The sequence below is a fragment of the Chelonoidis abingdonii genome, chromosome 7 (assembly GCF_003597395.2).
Source record: "Chelonoidis abingdonii isolate Lonesome George chromosome 7, CheloAbing_2.0, whole genome shotgun sequence".
NCBI lineage: Eukaryota > Metazoa > Chordata > Testudines > Testudinidae > Chelonoidis > Chelonoidis abingdonii.
Window position 1 is genome coordinate 88,679,651 of NC_133775.1, and position 17,349 is coordinate 88,696,999.

The 17,349-nt window shown below is 41.9% G+C and overlaps 1 protein-coding gene across 4 annotated transcripts in view; it reads right to left on the reverse strand.

Annotated features, from left to right (window-relative positions):
• The window catches only part of HTR4 (5-hydroxytryptamine receptor 4), a 241,880-nt gene that overhangs the window by 16,702 nt on the left and 207,829 nt on the right, over positions 1-17,349 (reverse strand). Inside the window, exon 7 of one of the 4 annotated variants that reach the window (XR_012656299.1) lies at positions 12,606-12,665. The exons of the other annotated variants lie outside the window; for them this stretch is intronic. The gene's annotated coding sequence lies outside the window, so the exon portion shown is untranslated. The remainder of the gene's footprint in view (positions 1-12,605; positions 12,666-17,349) is intronic. 4 annotated transcript variants of the gene reach the window in all.

The following is a 17,349-nucleotide window of genomic DNA, read 5'->3' on the forward strand; positions in this document are numbered from 1 at the left end:
ATTTCCTTTAATCACATGTATGCTCCGTTTTGCTCACTTCCTATAAACATTCTAGCATATGTTTTACTCTCACAAATGCTTGAGGAAAGTAAATTTTAAGCTAGAAGTGCCAAGTTGAAACTCTGCTAGTGCCAGTATTCGGACTGGCTCCCTGCATCTGCTTGGGAGCTAAATTTGTCTGCTTAGCAGACAAATGTCTCCATCCTCTGCTGCCATGACTATTTCTCTTCATTGCATACTGATGGTCAGTAAGCATATTTTATATAAGTCACTGCTTAATGAGGCAGGAGTGCAGAGTTCCCTTACCAGAGTGCTGGCAAAGAAACAGTTAAACAAGTCAGACTAGTATCTGACTGCACCCTTTGTAGCTAGAACCATATATGCACATAAGTTATACTCTTCAGCAGTCAGCAAACAAATCCTACAATGGGATACATCTCGACAACGGATACACAGCTGGTGTGTTGAAACCACAGCTTATCCAGGCTGACCAGTATGATCGCATTCTTTCCTTGTGCTCCCCATCTGTCTGTCTTTATCCATTTCTTGTTTCTTGTCTTATAGTTAGATTGGAAGCCACTTGGGGCAGGTGCCATCTTTTCGTTCTATGTTTATATGGCCCCTAGCACAATGCGAACAATACCTCTGGCAACACCAGTATGTCCCTGAAAAGATTCAAAATTTCCTAAAATACCCCAGTCAAGTTTGAAGGTATATTTGACCGGCTATTGTCTCCTTAATATTTTTTTAAAGGAAAGAAAATGTATAGTTTGGGCTTAAGCAGTGCACAGTGGACAGCGTGATGCAGTGTGTAAAATGCACATAAATATAGTCAAAAATGCAACTTTCACACTACAACTGCTTTTTATTAGCGGAACTCTTCCTGAATTCTCACTCTGTCTGTCCAGCTTCAGCTCCAGTGGACTGGCTCTACGTTAGCTGCAGTCTGCAGGCACATTTCAAGACCACATCCAATCAGACATGCACAATCCCATGGAAGTCAGTGGAGTTATACCAGGGTGAATCTGGCTCCTTGAGTTTTGTCTGTGTCGAACACACATCAGCTTAGTTAGGTAAAGTAATGTGATTTATACAGCTGAGGACCTCACTGCATCATGTCAGGAAGTGAAATTGAAGAATACAGTCTGATAATTGGATGGTAACTTTCAGGAGATCCAAACTCAAGAGTGGAATACAGGATGGGGAATATCAAACACTTGGTGGTGAGTCTATAGCCTCCACCTAAGGTGACCAGATGTCCCAATTTTATAGAGACAGTCTCTATTTTGGAGTCTTTTTCTTATATAGGCTCCTATTACAGCCAATCCCCGTCCTGATTTTTCACATTTGCTGTCTGGTCACCCTACCTCCAGCCCAATCAACAGCACTGGAGTGAATTTTAGAAAACATTGGTCACTGAGCCTCTTTTTCCTATGTTATATGTCAAAGCTCACTGGTTGGGAGGAGTGAGCTGGATTGAGAACCTCAGAGACTGAAGTTCTTTATTTATCCACTGGAGAGGTACAGCATGGTCAGCAATAGTGCAAGTTTGTCTGTACTGCCTCTCTCCAATGTGCTTGAAACCTGACCCTGACGACGGATCATTTCTATGGGTGTGGACAGTCCAGCTTGGCCTCTCAAGGGAGATTGCTAGGCACTGCTGTCCCCCTGCCACAGATCCCAGGAGAGAGAGAGATTTATCAAAAACAGGAAACTAGTTTGAGACAACCGATGCATTTCATGTGGGTCACCACGGTGGCAGTGACTTACAATCACTACAGACAGGACTGAGAGGGCAAAGGCTCTGCATTCCATTATCTCTGCTCAGCAGCCCAGATCCTCATGCACGATGCTATGAAGTCTGGTCCCACTCAGAACAGTCAAGCTGAATAATAACCTTCTAAGAAGGCAATTGTATGCTTTATACACCATAGAAGTGTAGAAGAAGAAGAGAAAAGCATGAGACTAAAACTATCTGATCTTAACCCTATTTACAAATACTGACTATGCACTAACAGAATAGAGAACAGCTGAGCTCTTAAATGATTTCTTCAAAGAATTTGTTAAGAAAAGATGGTCTTGGAGTTAAGACACTGTTCTGGACCTTAAGGGAACTAGGTTCAGTTCTGAGATCTGCCAGATTTTCTGTGTGACCTTTGGCAAGTTACTTAATTTCTCTGTGCCTCAGTTCTTCATCTATAAAATTGGGAAATTAATACTTCCTTTGTCCATCTTGCCTTTTGAGATTGTAAGCTCTTAGGGCTAGAGGCTGTCTCTTGCCACCTGTATGTAAAGTATAGCACAATTTGGACATTGTCTTTGTTGGGGTCTTGAGGTGCTATTGTAAGAAAAAAGAATTAATATAATAGTTTATTCCAAATAACGTATGTAGTTTAATTTAAAATGTTTTGCTCATGTAAGATGGGACTAGGCTAAAATACCCTTCTGTACAGTACAGTCTGAGGCTGTATTAAGTAATTTTTAAAATTCCAATCACTCTACAATTATTTGCTAAAATTCCTCCTGCCTTCATTTGTAAAGTCGAGTTTATGTTTCCAACTAGATAAGTAACTGGTATTAGATTATATTTGCGCAGAATGCCTTTGCTGCAGTTATCTAAGGGCATCTTCCTCATGGTTATGATTCTCATTTTCCTCCTTATCATCGTACCATAGGAAATACTTGCATCTAGATTACTGAAGTTTCTGAAGTGTTGAAAATTTGCTAAATCGGAATGTAGAGATGATTGCAGGTGTATATATAAAGTCTCAGTACTTAGACTGTACATTTGATCTGCTTCATCTAGCAGTGATTCTTTTTTTCTCAATAAATGGAAATAACTATGGAACTATGGCTGTCATTCAGAGCAAAGATTTCAGTATGAATTACAGCCAAGAAGTTCTTTCAAAGGTCAAAGTTTTGGGGAGAGAGGCAATAAGCTCTTGCATGGAATATGTATATAGCAGCAATGAAAATCAAATGCTTGGTTCAGTTCTAATTTGCTTTATTGGCTAGCAGGGCAATAAACACCTCTCTCTGTCTCTCTCTCTCGAACACATATACTCTCTCTCTCTCTCTTTGCCTCATCAAATGCTGGATCCCATTCCATGCTATAATAGTCACACGGCAGGTATCAAATACAGCACTGCTTATAAACCAGACTCTCATTTGAAATCTACACCCTCCTGCTGAGCACAAATCACAATGGAAGGTGCTCTCAGTGCAACAGCAGCACTCTCCATCTGCCAGCCCATTCACCGGTAACAGCATTTCACATTCCCTCCATCAACAAGAAGCCTTCAGCACATCAGTTGTTTCAGACCTCACAAGATGTGGAGACACGCCAAATACAGGGTTCTATGGTCTTAGACCTCAACCCTTCCCTTGTTGAAGACAAATGGAGTTTTTCCATTGGCTTCAAGAAGCAGTGGACTGGGCCTTCAAAGTCCATTCCCTGTTGATCAGTGATTGATTGCTAGGAGTGATATTGCTAAGGTAGACCTGGTTTGATTTCAGATGACAGCAGTAAATTCGCTTTTTCTTGTGACCTAGAAGAGATCTGAACTCTCAAATCAAACCTGTGTGCAAGTGTGGCTTGTACATCTGCATGTCTGCTCTAGTTGTATGCAAATAATCTCTCTCTGTAACAGGCCATGGAACATATTAAAATACTGTTAGTTCAAAATTTAAATCCACATTATCCAGGGGAGAGAGCACTCAGGAGGGTGGTTGTGGGGTGCAGAGCTTTTTTCCTCTAGAGCACTCATTTGAATCCAGCCCAGGTCAGCACCACAACTGAAAGCAATTAGCCATTGATGTCTTGGTTTGGTGGTCTTTGTCAAATGAGCCACTGAAGTACAATTGTGTCCTAAACAGAGAGGTATCCACATCCCAAAATGCACTATCACTGTTGTCATAATTGCCCGCCTTGTTGTCAGCCTCAGAGAGAACAATGACTTGATGAGGATGAAGGCTCAGCACCAAAACATGGTCCTTCAGAGGTAGGAGAAAGGAACGTTAGAAGCTTTTGCTGCTGTTGTCCCTGTGCTTAGATAGCCCATTAGTCTGATCTGTTATGGTGACTCCCATGTTCCTATTCTGTGCACAAGAAGATGACTACACCTTACAGAGCTAGCAAACATGGCGGCTTTCACCAGCTACTTTAAAAGTAATCTGCCTCATTTTCCTAATGACAGTTTTGATTCCCCTGAGAACAATAGATGCTGCGTTCCTCTAGCACATCGTTAATACATTCACCGCACACATCTCTTGACAATGACTAACGATTTATCTCTCATCTCTTCATAGATGAAAGGAGGAAGCTCCCAGACAAATCCTACAGACTTGAGATGCTAAAGAGTTCCAAAAAAACTTCAGAATTTGGGTGTTTACATGAACACAACCTCTGAACATTTTGGCCTAGATCCTGAAAGGTATTTAAGGTCCTAACGCCCATTGAAATCAATGGGAATTAGGAGCCTAAACACCTTTGCCGATCTGGGCCTTTGAGCCTTACTTCTTGCTGTCCACTATGCACCATACTCTAGAGTCTAGCTTGGAACCTTAATCAGCTAATTCAGCCTGAATTTTCCACCTCCATTTACAGTGATGATGGTAGCTCAGTACCCCTCAGCTATTGGACTATTGCTCTGTGAGTCGCAGATGGAGGCTGAGTGGATTTGTTGTGCTAAGCACCTGAAAGACAAATCTCTAGATAGGCTGAAAAATGATGATGGAGATCCCCTTACCTAATCAATTGTTGTTCTCTTTGTATTTATAAAGAGCCCATCACCACGGTGTCCAAGTACCAATATGATAAAATACCAGGTTACATTGTGTTGAAATATATACAGTTTTTTAAAACATGTTCATATTTTAACTGGGGATTTTGCTTTTTGTTCACAGCTGCTCAAAGAATCTCAGTGGATACAACTGCAGAGCCTCATATCTCCTCTCAGAGAGCAGTAGGGGGCAGTTGGATGAGATGGAATGATTGGTGATTTTTGTCAGAAGTAAATCCTGCTGAACAGCACTCAGGAGCATAATCATTCTCAGTGAAGAGAACCCTTCCCTAACTCACTCCTTCTCTGACTCATACGTTCCTCATCTTAGACATTAGAGATGGTAAAGACCTATTAATTCACCCAAGTCATCTCTCTGCCAATGCTGGATTGTTCCCGAAAGCACACTTCCCATTGCTTTGTCAGTCTAATTTCAGATGTCCCAGGTAGTGGTACTCCACTTGAGAGACTATTCCATATGGACTTCAGAAAAGCAGACTTTGACTCCTTCAGGGAACTGATGGGCAGGATCCCCTGGGAGAATAACATGAAGGGAAAAGGAGTCCAGGAGAGCTGGCTGTATTTTAAAGAATCCTTATTCAGGTGCAGGAGCACACCATGCCAATGTGTAGAAAGAATGGTAAATATGGCAGGTGACCAGCTTTGGCTTAACAGTGAAATCCTTGTTGATCTTAAACGCAAAAAAGAAGCTTACAAGAAGTGGAAAATTGGACAAATGGCCAGGGAGGAGTATACAAATATTGCTCAGGCATGTAGGAGTGAAATCAGGACGGCCAAACACTCACACTTGGAGTTGCAGCTAGCAGGGTTTCTTCAGGTATGTTAGCAACAAGAAGAAGGTCAAGCAAAGTGTGAGTCCCTTACTGAATGAGATAGAGGATGTAGAAAAAGCTAATATACTCAATGCTTTTTCTGTCTCTGTCTTCAAGAATGAGGTCAGCTCCTAGACTTCTGCATTGGGCAGCACAGCATGGGGAGGAGGTGACCAGCCCTCTGCGGAGGAAGAAGTGATTCAAGACTACTTAGAAAAGCTGGACGAGCACAAGTCCATGGGGCTGGATGCGCTGCATCTGAGGGTGCTGAAGGAGTTGGTGGATGTGATTGCAGAGCCATTGGTCATTATCTTTGAAAACTCATGGCAATCGGGGGAGGTCCCAGATGACTGGAAAAAGGCTAATGTAGTGCCCATCTTTTAAAAAGGGAAGAAAGAGGATCCAGGGAACTACAGGCCAGTCACCTCACCTCAGCTCCCTGGAAAAATCATGAAGCAGGTCCCCAAGGAATCAATTTTGAAGTACTTCAAGGAGAGGAAAGCAATCAGGAACAGTCAGCATGGATTCACCAAGAGCAAATCATGCCTGACTAACCTAATTGCCTTCTATGATGAGATAACTGGCTTTGTGGATGAAGAGAAAGCAGTGGATGTGTTATTCCTTGACTTCAGCAAAGCTTTTAATGCAGTCTCCCACAGTATTCTTGCCAGCAAGTTAAAGTATGGGCTGGATGAATAGACTATAAGGTGGATAGAAAGCTGGTTAGATTGTTGGGTTCAATGGGCAGTGATCAACGGCACCATGTCTAGTTGGCAGCTGGTATCAAGCGGAGTGCCCCAAGAGTCAGTCCTGGGGCCAGTTTTGTTCAATATCCTTCATTAATGATCTGGAGGATGGTGTGGACTGCACCCTCAGCAAGTTTTCAGATGACACTAAACAGGGAGGAGTGGCAGATATTCTGGAGGGTAGGGCTAGGATACAGAGGGACCTAGACAAATTGGAGGACCGGGCCAGAAGAAATCTGATGAGGTTCAACAAGGACAAGTGCAGAGTCCTGCACTTAAGACGGAAGAATCCCATTCACTGTTACAGAGTAGGGACTGAATGGCTAGGCAGCAGTTCTGCAGAACAGGACCTAGGGGTTACAGTGGCCAAGAAGCTGGATATGAGTCGACAGTGTGCCTTTGTTGCCAAGAAAGCTAACAGCATTTTGGGCTGTATAAGTAGGGGCATTAGCAGCAGATCAAGGGAAGTGATCATTCCCCTCTATTCGATATTGGTAAGGCCTCATCTGGAATATTGTGTCCAGTTTTGGGCCCCACACTACAAAAAGGATGCGGAAAAATTGGAAAGAGTCCAGTGGAAGGCAACAAAAATGATCGGGGGCTGGAGCACATGACTTATGAGGAGAGGCTGAGAGAACTGGGATTGTTTAGTCCACAAAAGAGAAGAATGAGGGGGCATTTGATAGCTGCCTTCAACTACCTGAAAGGGGGTTCCAAAGAGAATGGATCTAGACTGTTCTCAGTGGTACCAGATGACAGAACATGGAGTAATGGTCTCAAGTTGCAGTGAGGGGAGATTTAGGTTGGATATTAGGAAAAACTTTTTCACTAGGAGTGTGGTGAAGCACTGGAACAGGTTACCTAGGGAGGTGGTGGAATATCCTTCTTTAATGGTCTTTAAGGTCAGACTTGACAAAGCCCTGGCTGGTATGTATTAGTTGGGGATTGGTCCTGCTTTGAGCAGGGGGTTGGACTAGATGACCTGCTGAGGTCCCTTTCAACCCTGATATTCTATGCTAATGGATGTCACTGCTGAGAAACTTATCCCGCTCATCATCTTAAATATCCCTGAGCTCTTTCCATCCCCATTACTCCAAGTTAGGTTCCCCCCTGGTCCAGACTGGCCAGTTCTGCACCCTCCTCAGGTGTTTATACCCTTCAGACCTTCACTCACACATGCCTATCACATGCACCCATTTTCCATCTCAGGCTATTCCTGTCCACTTTAGCAATAAGTCATGGAACTTAGGGACTGCGATACTGGGTATGGCACAGAGAGATAGTAGAAAAAAGAGGATCCATAGGATGAAGTCAGTCAAGAGAAGGTGACTTTTCCTACTTCAGATATGCCAGAGCTCTTCCTTTCTGCAATGTCCTTTTTCTGTTATGATATTTAATGTGTTCATAGAAGTAAAGCAATCTGACCCTGCACGACTATTATGGCCCTGACATCACTGAAAGAAATACTAGTGTTCAGGGATCTAAAGCCATTTTATCATTATTCACACCAGGGAGAGATGAAATGTTAGCGGGGGGGTGGGGGAAGAGGCCATCTAATCTACACACTACAGAATCCAAACCCATTCTCCTCCTCCTTTTAGATTTACATTTCTCCCTCATCAGCATTAAATTTGGAGTTACATTGTCTACTGTGATTACCTGTGCATTTGGTCTATAGTTCATTTTTGCACCATAATTAGCACAGCACACATAGCAGGTATGATAATTAGCAGAGTAATTAGGTCCTCGGTAGTGCTCAGCAATGTTAGAAATACACAGCATCCCATTATGAAGGATTTATTGCTATCCACACATGTGGGATAGTTCACAGTAGGTTTCTTGTAACAAGATGTTTTAATTACTAAAATACAAGGAAGAACCAGGAAAAAAATTCAGATAGAAGACTATGAATGTTCTTCATAATAGGAGATCTCGCAACTACCATCATTAGATCTTTCATCTGCTTGAAAAAAATATAGTCCATTTCTAAAAGCATGTAAGTGGTGACAAAAACAACTGAGGTTGATTCCTCATGGAATGGAAACATTGCATTCCAAAATAGTTGGCTTCCCAGAGACTCAGATCATGAAGGCCAGTACTATGCCCACAGTGCCTGGAACTCTGGTTACTTAGGGCCCTGTCCAAGAAGACAGTTAAGCTTGAGCTGTTTGGGAAATATTTTTTTTATTCTTGCACGAAAATTGATAAAAACAAAAACTGATTTTTTTTTATTCAAAAGTGTTTCAAGTTTCATAGAAAAAATGAATTGTAAAAGTTTTTTTTTTTGACAGAAACAGAACATTTGTTTTGTTGAAATCAGACATTTCAGAGGGAATTTTCCATTTTGACACACGCAAAAAATTGAGAAGTGTTTTGAATAAAAAATATTGATCAGCTCTAGCCTAAGCATGGGCCTAACCTCAAATATAAATGAGACCCTTATAGAAGATGAGCCTAATATAGTGTTTCTCCCAATCCCCAAAGGGATGGTAGCCCAAGTGATTTCTATTACCCTGTCTGGTTCCCCACCCCCATATACATATCCCTATCCCTGATAGCTGATCCTCATCTTTAGCTTAGTTAAACATAATACCAAAATAAAACAATGAATAGGTATGTTTTTAGTGCCCCAGTTTTGACATATTGACCTTCCAGGGAGGATCCTCTCACCAGATTATTTCTCTCATTCATTCACTGGCGAGTTAATGGCAAACTGTGCACTAGCTGCCCTTCAAGAATGCAGTGGGGAGCAATAGGAAGTGACACAGGTGGCTAAATATTTGTCACTGTGTGCTGGGATGTAACATCCCCCCTGCCATTCATTTCCATATGATTCAGTGGCTAAGTCTAGACATGTTGTGTTAGATATATGCACTCCCAAACATCCTGGTGTGACGGCCCCTTATCTGAATACAGCTCTCCCAGTCCACGTAACACTGCTCTTGAGCATCTCCCAGCAAGAAGCCCAGGCAATCGCTATGTGTCAGTCTCACCAGTTTTTCCCAACAAGGTCAGGGGGTTCACATAAATACACTTTTATTTGTGACACTAACCCAGGAAAAAGAACTGCCCCCAAATCTTTCTAATAGGAGCTGGTTCTGGCTCCAAATACCATAGCGAAAAGAGCTTCCCCTCTTTAGAAAGTATCCAGTAGAGACCTGTTAAGGTCATGCACAAACTATGTGAATCAGTCAGAACTGAAGGACTTTTCCTCAACTGGGGAGCAGTGAGAGAGATAGACTGAGGACAAGCTGCACGGGAGTGAGGGACAGCCAGTCGGGGGCTCCAAGGGAATGGACAGCACAGTCACAGAGCTCTGTTTATCCTCCAAGGGGTCTAGTGAGAAAAAAGAGCAGTGGGGCAGGCCATTTTCAGATCCGCTATTGCACATGTTGCCTGCAAACTGCAATTCACTCTGTAAGAGTCTTGGTTGCATTGGTCAGTGCATTGATTCTGGTCAGGCAATGAGGTAACTAGGCCCATTCAGAATGTCTGGCAACCAGCTGAGAGGAACACATACACCAATCCCCAACAAAGTCATCTCCCTTCCCTGCCCTGGCATGACCCTCTTTCTCCAGAAAGTCTCCTTTCCATACAGAAGTCAAAGGTTCCTGGAGTCCTTTCATTTAGCACCTGGAGCTCTGATGCCATCTGGCATGCAAGGTTCAACTGGAAGACTCATAGTTACATTGCAGGTAATTAGTGCTGCTGTCTGCACTATGCATGAAACTGGAAACTCTTTGCCAAGACTGCAGTAAGCCATGTTCCTTGCAAGTTTTAGTCCATTTACATTTAACTAGCAGGATAACGATGGGCACAAACAAGGTAAAATCAAACCAAAGCCCTTGTATTCATGAAATGTAGTCAGGGCCGGTGCAACCATTTAGGCGACCGCTGGGATTTGGGAGGGGCGCCATTTTCTTCGGCAGCAATTGCGGCGGCCAGATTTTTGGCCGCCCCAGTCACCCCCGGCATTTAGGTGGAGGCAGCTGGGGCAGGGGAGCACAGGGAGGGCTGCCTGCAGCAAGTAAGGGTGGGGGAGCGGCACACAGGGGAGGCAGGAGAAGTGAAGCAGCCACGGCGTGCTCGGGGTGCTCATGCACGGAGCAGGGGTGAGCTGGGGTTGGGGACATGCCTCAGGGTCAGAGGGTGGGGGTTGAGCACCTCAGGGCAGATGGGGGGAGCTGCTGTGGGGAGGTGGGCACAAGGTAGAAGTTTTGCCTAGGGCACAAAACATCCTTGCACCAGCCCTGAACGTAGTAAATTAGGGCCAAAGGCATGAGGTTTAACATTACCAGCAACTATAAGTTGAGTGTCTGTTTAATATCCTGCAGTACACTTGTTTTGTAAATAATGCCCATTAGACAATGCCTCCTTCTGCAGTTTAAATTATGGTGATTAGCTACGTAGCTATCTCAGGATCAAAGAAACACTGTGTGACCTCTATTGAAGCAGGCAACATGATTATTATTTATTATAGTGTGGCAAATTGCCGGTACTGTTATGCTGGGTATCGTGCTTTCTCTTCTTTGGGGAAGGTTCAGGGCGCCATTGCTTGCCTCTGAATCAGTATTTTTATTACCCTACTATTGTCCTTGAGGAGGGGAGTGGAGAGGGAGGGACCTGGGCCCGCCCTCTTCTCCAGGTCCCAACCCAGGGGCCCTGAGGTTTGTGGTGAACCATTGAACTAGCGGTTCCTTCCCCTGGGGTACTTCCCTCTCCTGCCCTTCAGCTTGTGAAGGGGCTTCTTGCCCTCCTTCTACATAAGCCAGGTGCCCCTTACCTAGGGTTTTTTGGATTGCTCAGCCCACTGCAGCACTCTCCAAACTTTCCTTTGATCTCTCTTCAAAACTGTTCTCTGCTCTAACTCCTTCAAAACTGCTCTCTACTCAACCAACCTCCTACTCCAACTCCCACACTGTCTGGATGAGCAGGGGGGTTTTTATCACATGAATGACTGTTGGTGCTCTCTAATCTACAGCAAACCTTCCCCCTTGCAGGGAATAAGGCTCCCTGCTAACATCTCCTGCTGCCTCTGGCTCTGGCTGTATCAAATAGGTTTCAATAGAATTAATTCTCTGGTTTAAAAAAAAAGCTAGCCTTAAATATATATCAGGGTTGGCAACCTTTCAGAATGGTGGTGCTGAGTCTTCATTTATTCACGTCTATTTAGAATTTCGCGTGTCGTAATACATTTTAATGTTTTAAGAAGGTCTCTTTCTGTAAGTCTAAATATATACTAAACTATTGTTGTATGTAAGTAATAGATTTAAAATGTTTAAGAAGCTCATTTAAAATTAAATTAAAATGCAGAGCCCCTGGACCGGTGGCCAGGACCCAGGCAGCATGAGTGACACTGAAAATCAGCTTGCATGCCACCTTTGGCACGTGTGCCATAGGTTGCCTACCCCTGATATATATCTATATATCTATTCTCAGATCATTAGAAATGCATATGAAGAAATGTGTGCCCATTATTGCAACTGCATGTGCAAGCCAAGGTAATTGCTTGTGTAGCTAGACATCCAGCTGGTCACAGGAAATGACAGAGTTACCATTATTGCATTCACAGGTAAAGTGTTCATTTATATGCACATACACCTTTGCTACAAATCTGAGCCTTCACCAAAAAAGTAGAGGATGCCCATATAATATATCTTCATTTAGAAACCATGGCTTCTTTTAAATTCTATTACTTTACCCTGCAACTTACACAGTAAAAGTTATTAAAGATGGGTAGCTACCAAATGAATGCATTTGGCATTGTCTAATGAGCTTTCACTCAAAACTATGCTTTGCTTTACGCTAACTGACAACATATGAAAGGTTTCCTAAGCAAATTATTTAAAATGAGAAATGTACTGACCTGGGGCTCAGCGCTTACAGGCCTGGGCCCCACTTAACAGACTAAGGACAAAATTCCCACTGACTTCAACGGAGCTAGGATTTCACCCTTACAGAGTAAACTGTAACAAGTGCAACTGAAATCACCTGAGAATGAAGTGACTATTAGATTACTAAAGTGAAAGGGCCAAGCTTCCAAATCTGTTAGGGCACAAATGTGTGGGGTGCTATATGTCAGAAGGCATGTCACAGAGCCCCACAAACAGCAAAGCAAACAGCTGGGCACAGTTTGTAAGCTTCTTTCTGATGTCAGTGATTTACAATGAGGGAGCAAGTGCACGCACAGGAGAGCCGTTTTTTTCAGGAAACAGATAAATCTAGATCTAAACTGAGCGAGTTACCTGGTCATCAGGGAAGGATGAAAGGACCAGGATGAGGATCATGCTGGAGCTCAGTAAATCCTGGAAGCAAGAGAAAATTGAAGGCCTCAACAGAATAAGGAAAAACAACACAGTGGAGTCTCATTGGATTCAAAGACCAGATTCTAACAATTGCCACAGTAGAAATTACTTGCTTAACTCAAAAGCAGCAGCTCCCAGATTCGCAGCCATCAGAAGTAGCAGAGAATGTGCTCCCTACATCTGCGCTGTGCCCCAGGCAATCAGTGATTCTAGTCCTCTAAAGTGAATTCTATGGCTTTGTAGCAATACCACATGCAGAGAGGGAGAGAAGCAGAAAACTCTGCAACAGTGCTGATCAAAAACAGGAGAAAAAAATTCCCCAATACTTCATAAATATTTAGTCTCTGATTGACTCAATCATAGTTAGCCCATTGGCATTCATAAAGCTTTGGAACTAGCCTGAATGATTCAGTCAAATATATATTTTCAGTCTTATTTAAGTAACATATCAGTTATATAAGTAATGTCCATATGACAGAGAACAACCCACTTGCAACTTGGGTATTGAAGTCTGAATACTGAATTTTAAGATCAAATAGTTAATGAATAATCCAGAGGATTGTCATTCATGTGCCTGTTATATTCATGGGATATTTTAAAATACCAAATAGATTCTCAATTAATAGTATTCTGTAAATACTTTAAGATGCAACAGATAAACCCAAATTCACCAAATTTGTATTTGGCAAATTCTGTTTGATCAGCCCTACTCTGTAATAAATCAATAATCATTGTGAGGCAGAAGTGCAAATTTTTCTACAAAGAAAAAAGTAGTGTGAATTTAAGGACAATATATTAATGCTTGACTAATGTCTTTTTAAAATTAAAACTAGATTATTGGTGTGGGTTTCATGTAAACTCTAAGGGGTGAATTTTCCCTTTGATCCATGCATGAAACTTCCATTTCGAAAAGCACTGTCAGGATAAAAATGATATATTTAAAAGAAATTCCTTATCAACCACACTGCTAGTAGCAATTTAGTTAAACCCAGACAATTTTTTAAAAAAATCTAATGGACTTTTCATCAGTTTATGCTGTTTTTATTACTTATTATTTGCATTTCCTTCAGTCTGAGCAGTGAAACTGGATTGGTTAGTTTCACTTTCTGGGCCTGATCCTCAGCTGGTGTACATCAGCATAGTTCCATTGAAGTCAATGGGCCTACACAAAGTTACATCGACTGAGATCTGTCCCTCTGTTGTGGTCAAATTCCCTAACTGGAACTCATGTGCTATTACAGACTTCGGGCTTCCAAATCTGCAGTATGATTAGAATAAATACAAAGTGTTACCACTGCAATAAAACATAATCCTGAAAACACTTCCAGAGGATTCACATTAGGCTTTGTAAAACCTGTTAAAAGATTACATTTTTGGACCTAGAACTTCCTGGATGTATTCTTTACCTTTTAATACTAAAGGGAGTTAGAAAAGTGCATTGAAAGGATACTTGACTTCACAGTTTGATTCCTAAATTCCAAATAATTTTCCCTACGCCATGCTTCTATGACGGTGATTCCTCTGTCCCTGTCAGTTATGAATTACTCTGTCGCTGATGACTGCTTGGGACTTTACTGTGCTGTATGTTAATTGAAGACCTTCACCAAACCAAACAGAGTTTATCTTTTCTAAGTCTCAGAATAAGATTTATTGGACTATCCCAAAGCTCAGCATGCTCTGGTGTGAATGTGAACTTTAAAGCAATATTTGTATGTGTGAGTGCAAATGCAGGGTATTATAGCAATATAAATGTTGACATTTAATGACATCCTTTAGAGATGAAGTCTTTCTACGTGTATGAGGATTGATCCAAGCAATACAAAAACAGCAGTCCCCACCACCCTCAATGGCCTGTTGGTTTATGTGTCATTTTATAATTTCAAGTTAATAAGAAACCAAATAAGTTAGAATTGCTTTAGGAAGCAATATTCTGTTCTTCGATTTTCTTAGGGTTTCTGTATTTTCTGCCTCAAAGAGAAGACGATCCTCTCTCCAAGCCAGGTCTACACCTAAAACTTAGGTGAACCTAGCTACATCACTCAGGGATGTGAAAAATGTTGCTCCCTGGACAATGTAGTTAGGTTGATCTGACCCAAGTGTAGATGGGTTTACGTCAATGGAAAAATCATTCTGTTGACCTAGCTACTGCCTCTCAGAGAGGTGGATTAACTACAATAACAGGAGAACCCTTTCCATTGATTTAGGAAGTGTCTATACTACAGCGCTGCAGCAACACAGGCGTGCTGCTGTAGAATAGACAAGCCCTCATTCTCTGTCTTAGTCGGACAGCTTAATGATTCTCCCATTGCTTACAGAGCCTTGCTCAGATTTAGCTTTGGCTCTATTCTGAGACAGCAAGAAACAAAAATCAATGACAGTCAAAACAGAACATTGCAATTTGCTCAGTGGTCTCAAATATAAGTGATCTGAGACCTCTGAGGGCAACCAGCTCTCTGTTATTTGGAGAGACAGACCATACTTTATGCTTACTGTTCCCCATTCTAGGTCAAGCCAATACCAGATGAACTTTGCCCTTATTTTAGAAATAACCATTCAAAGGATCATAAAAAAAACAAAAAAACAAACAAACGAAAAAACATTATGAGGTGCAACCCCTTTTTTATCTGTACAACACATAGCACAATGTGACCCTGTTCCTTGAGTGGGGTTCGTAGGTACGACAGTAAAATGCATTCTAAGATTTTTGCTATTCTTTTCATACACTAATCTGTTATTATCTTGTAGATACTCATCCTAAGTCCTCTGCTTACACATCCAGTCCTTGACCTTGTTCTACGTTTGAAAAGTGCCTAGCACAATGGGGTTGTGATCCATAGCTAGGGATCCTGGGCACTACGTTTATTCAAATAAATAAATGATGATGATGGTGGTGATGATTATGATGATGAAGATCTGGGAAAATGGAAGAGACATCCATTCTCTCTAAACAGGAAGTGATTCATTCTAGAGCAAAGATCTCTCTTTCTGCAAAACTGTGTGTGGTTTATTCTGGAGTACAGAGGCAAGGTGTAAAACTCATTTCCTTGAACCAACACACAATGGCCCTCATCAAGTCTTGAAGCCTTTGTTTGTGCCCACTGTATTATCAGTTGCTATTTATGAACATCCAAATCGAAATATTTACATCTGAATTCATGAGCAGAATTTAGCTTACATCTGAACTCTCATATTTTAGAATGGAATAAAGGATAGGTCCTTGGGTACCTAGCTATGAGATGTGATCAAATATATGCAGACAATTAAATGAAACCTACCTGACTGTCCCCCAGGATGTAGACAGCATCAGCACTCAGCTCTCAATTTAAATTTTCTGGTTTTAAAGCTTAACATTATAACACAGACAGCCTTGACTTTCTGCAATTGCCATTCACAATAAAGGACGATGATGGGGGAACATGAGAACAGTCAACAAAATGTGTGTGGGGTCTGACCATCAAGAAGGGAGAGGAATTATTTAGAGAGACCATGAAGGTAGAATTAGGAGTAATGGAATTAAAATAAGGAGGAGAAAATGTAAAGTGAATATTAGTTTGGGGAGTAAATTCCCCAGGGGAATAGTGGAAGCGTCGTCATTTTGAACACTAAAAAAAATGTATAATGGGGAACAACCTACATTGGCACTGAGCTGCAGTGGGAGACCTAACTGGCCTTTCCAACTCTAATATCTAGGATTCTTTGAACTAACAAAATAGGAGGGTCCAGATCATCAGCTGATGTGAATTGGCCTAGCTCCTTTGAAATCAGTTGGTGTAAACTGGCAAGAAGACTAGAGATCTTTTGGAGATGTTGAGAGACAGCAGGCTGACAGAGAAGGAAAGTTCATTATATCCCTTTATGTTCTTGGCTTCCAGTATTGCAAATAAATGAGAACAGGGGTTGGTGGGTCTTTTACCTTAACCTGGCAGATGGGACCAGGCAATTAAAATGTTCTACATCTAGTAAACTATATTTAAAATAACATGAAGGTGGAATGACAAGAAAGAAGAGAAGACTGTACGTTTGCTGTAAATACTAATGCTCTCTCCTCCTTAGATCTCATGTGTGCAGAAAGAAAAGGCACAACAATGTGAGAGGTGGGGAAAGAGTTTGGGGCGTTAGTTTTCCTGTCCTGGCATCAATCAAGTACAAACTCTAAAACTCTTTGTCCTGAATTTCCTGTATCTGCTAGAGAATCCCTAGCTGAATCCTCACCACGTCAGACTGACCCTGAGCTTGTAGCCAAACTCACACCCTTCCTGGGGTCTGAGTTTATGATGTTTCTCAGTAACATTCACACACCATAACATCTGTCTAAACTTCTTCCCTGAGCCTGGCTGTTCCTAAAGGAATCTACTCTAGCTCATTTATTCTCCCTCTTGTCAAAACAGACAACTCTCACCTCCTTTGTATCGTGGTGGGAGCTAATTAGAACCACTAGCCAACATGATTCATCACTAAGTACTTTGCATCTTAATGGAAGGTCTTAGCTCCTGAGTCTAGGGTGAATCAGTAGAAGAGCTCCACTTTCCTACAGAGGCTCAGGTAGGTCGCCCAACCTCCTATAAATCACATACTTTTCAGTGCAAAGTTAAACCATCTCTGTTCACAGTTAGGAGAGGGAAATATAAACTTCTTTCAGGATCAATTACATACAAATTTCAAACAGTTCTTTGGGTCAGAAGAA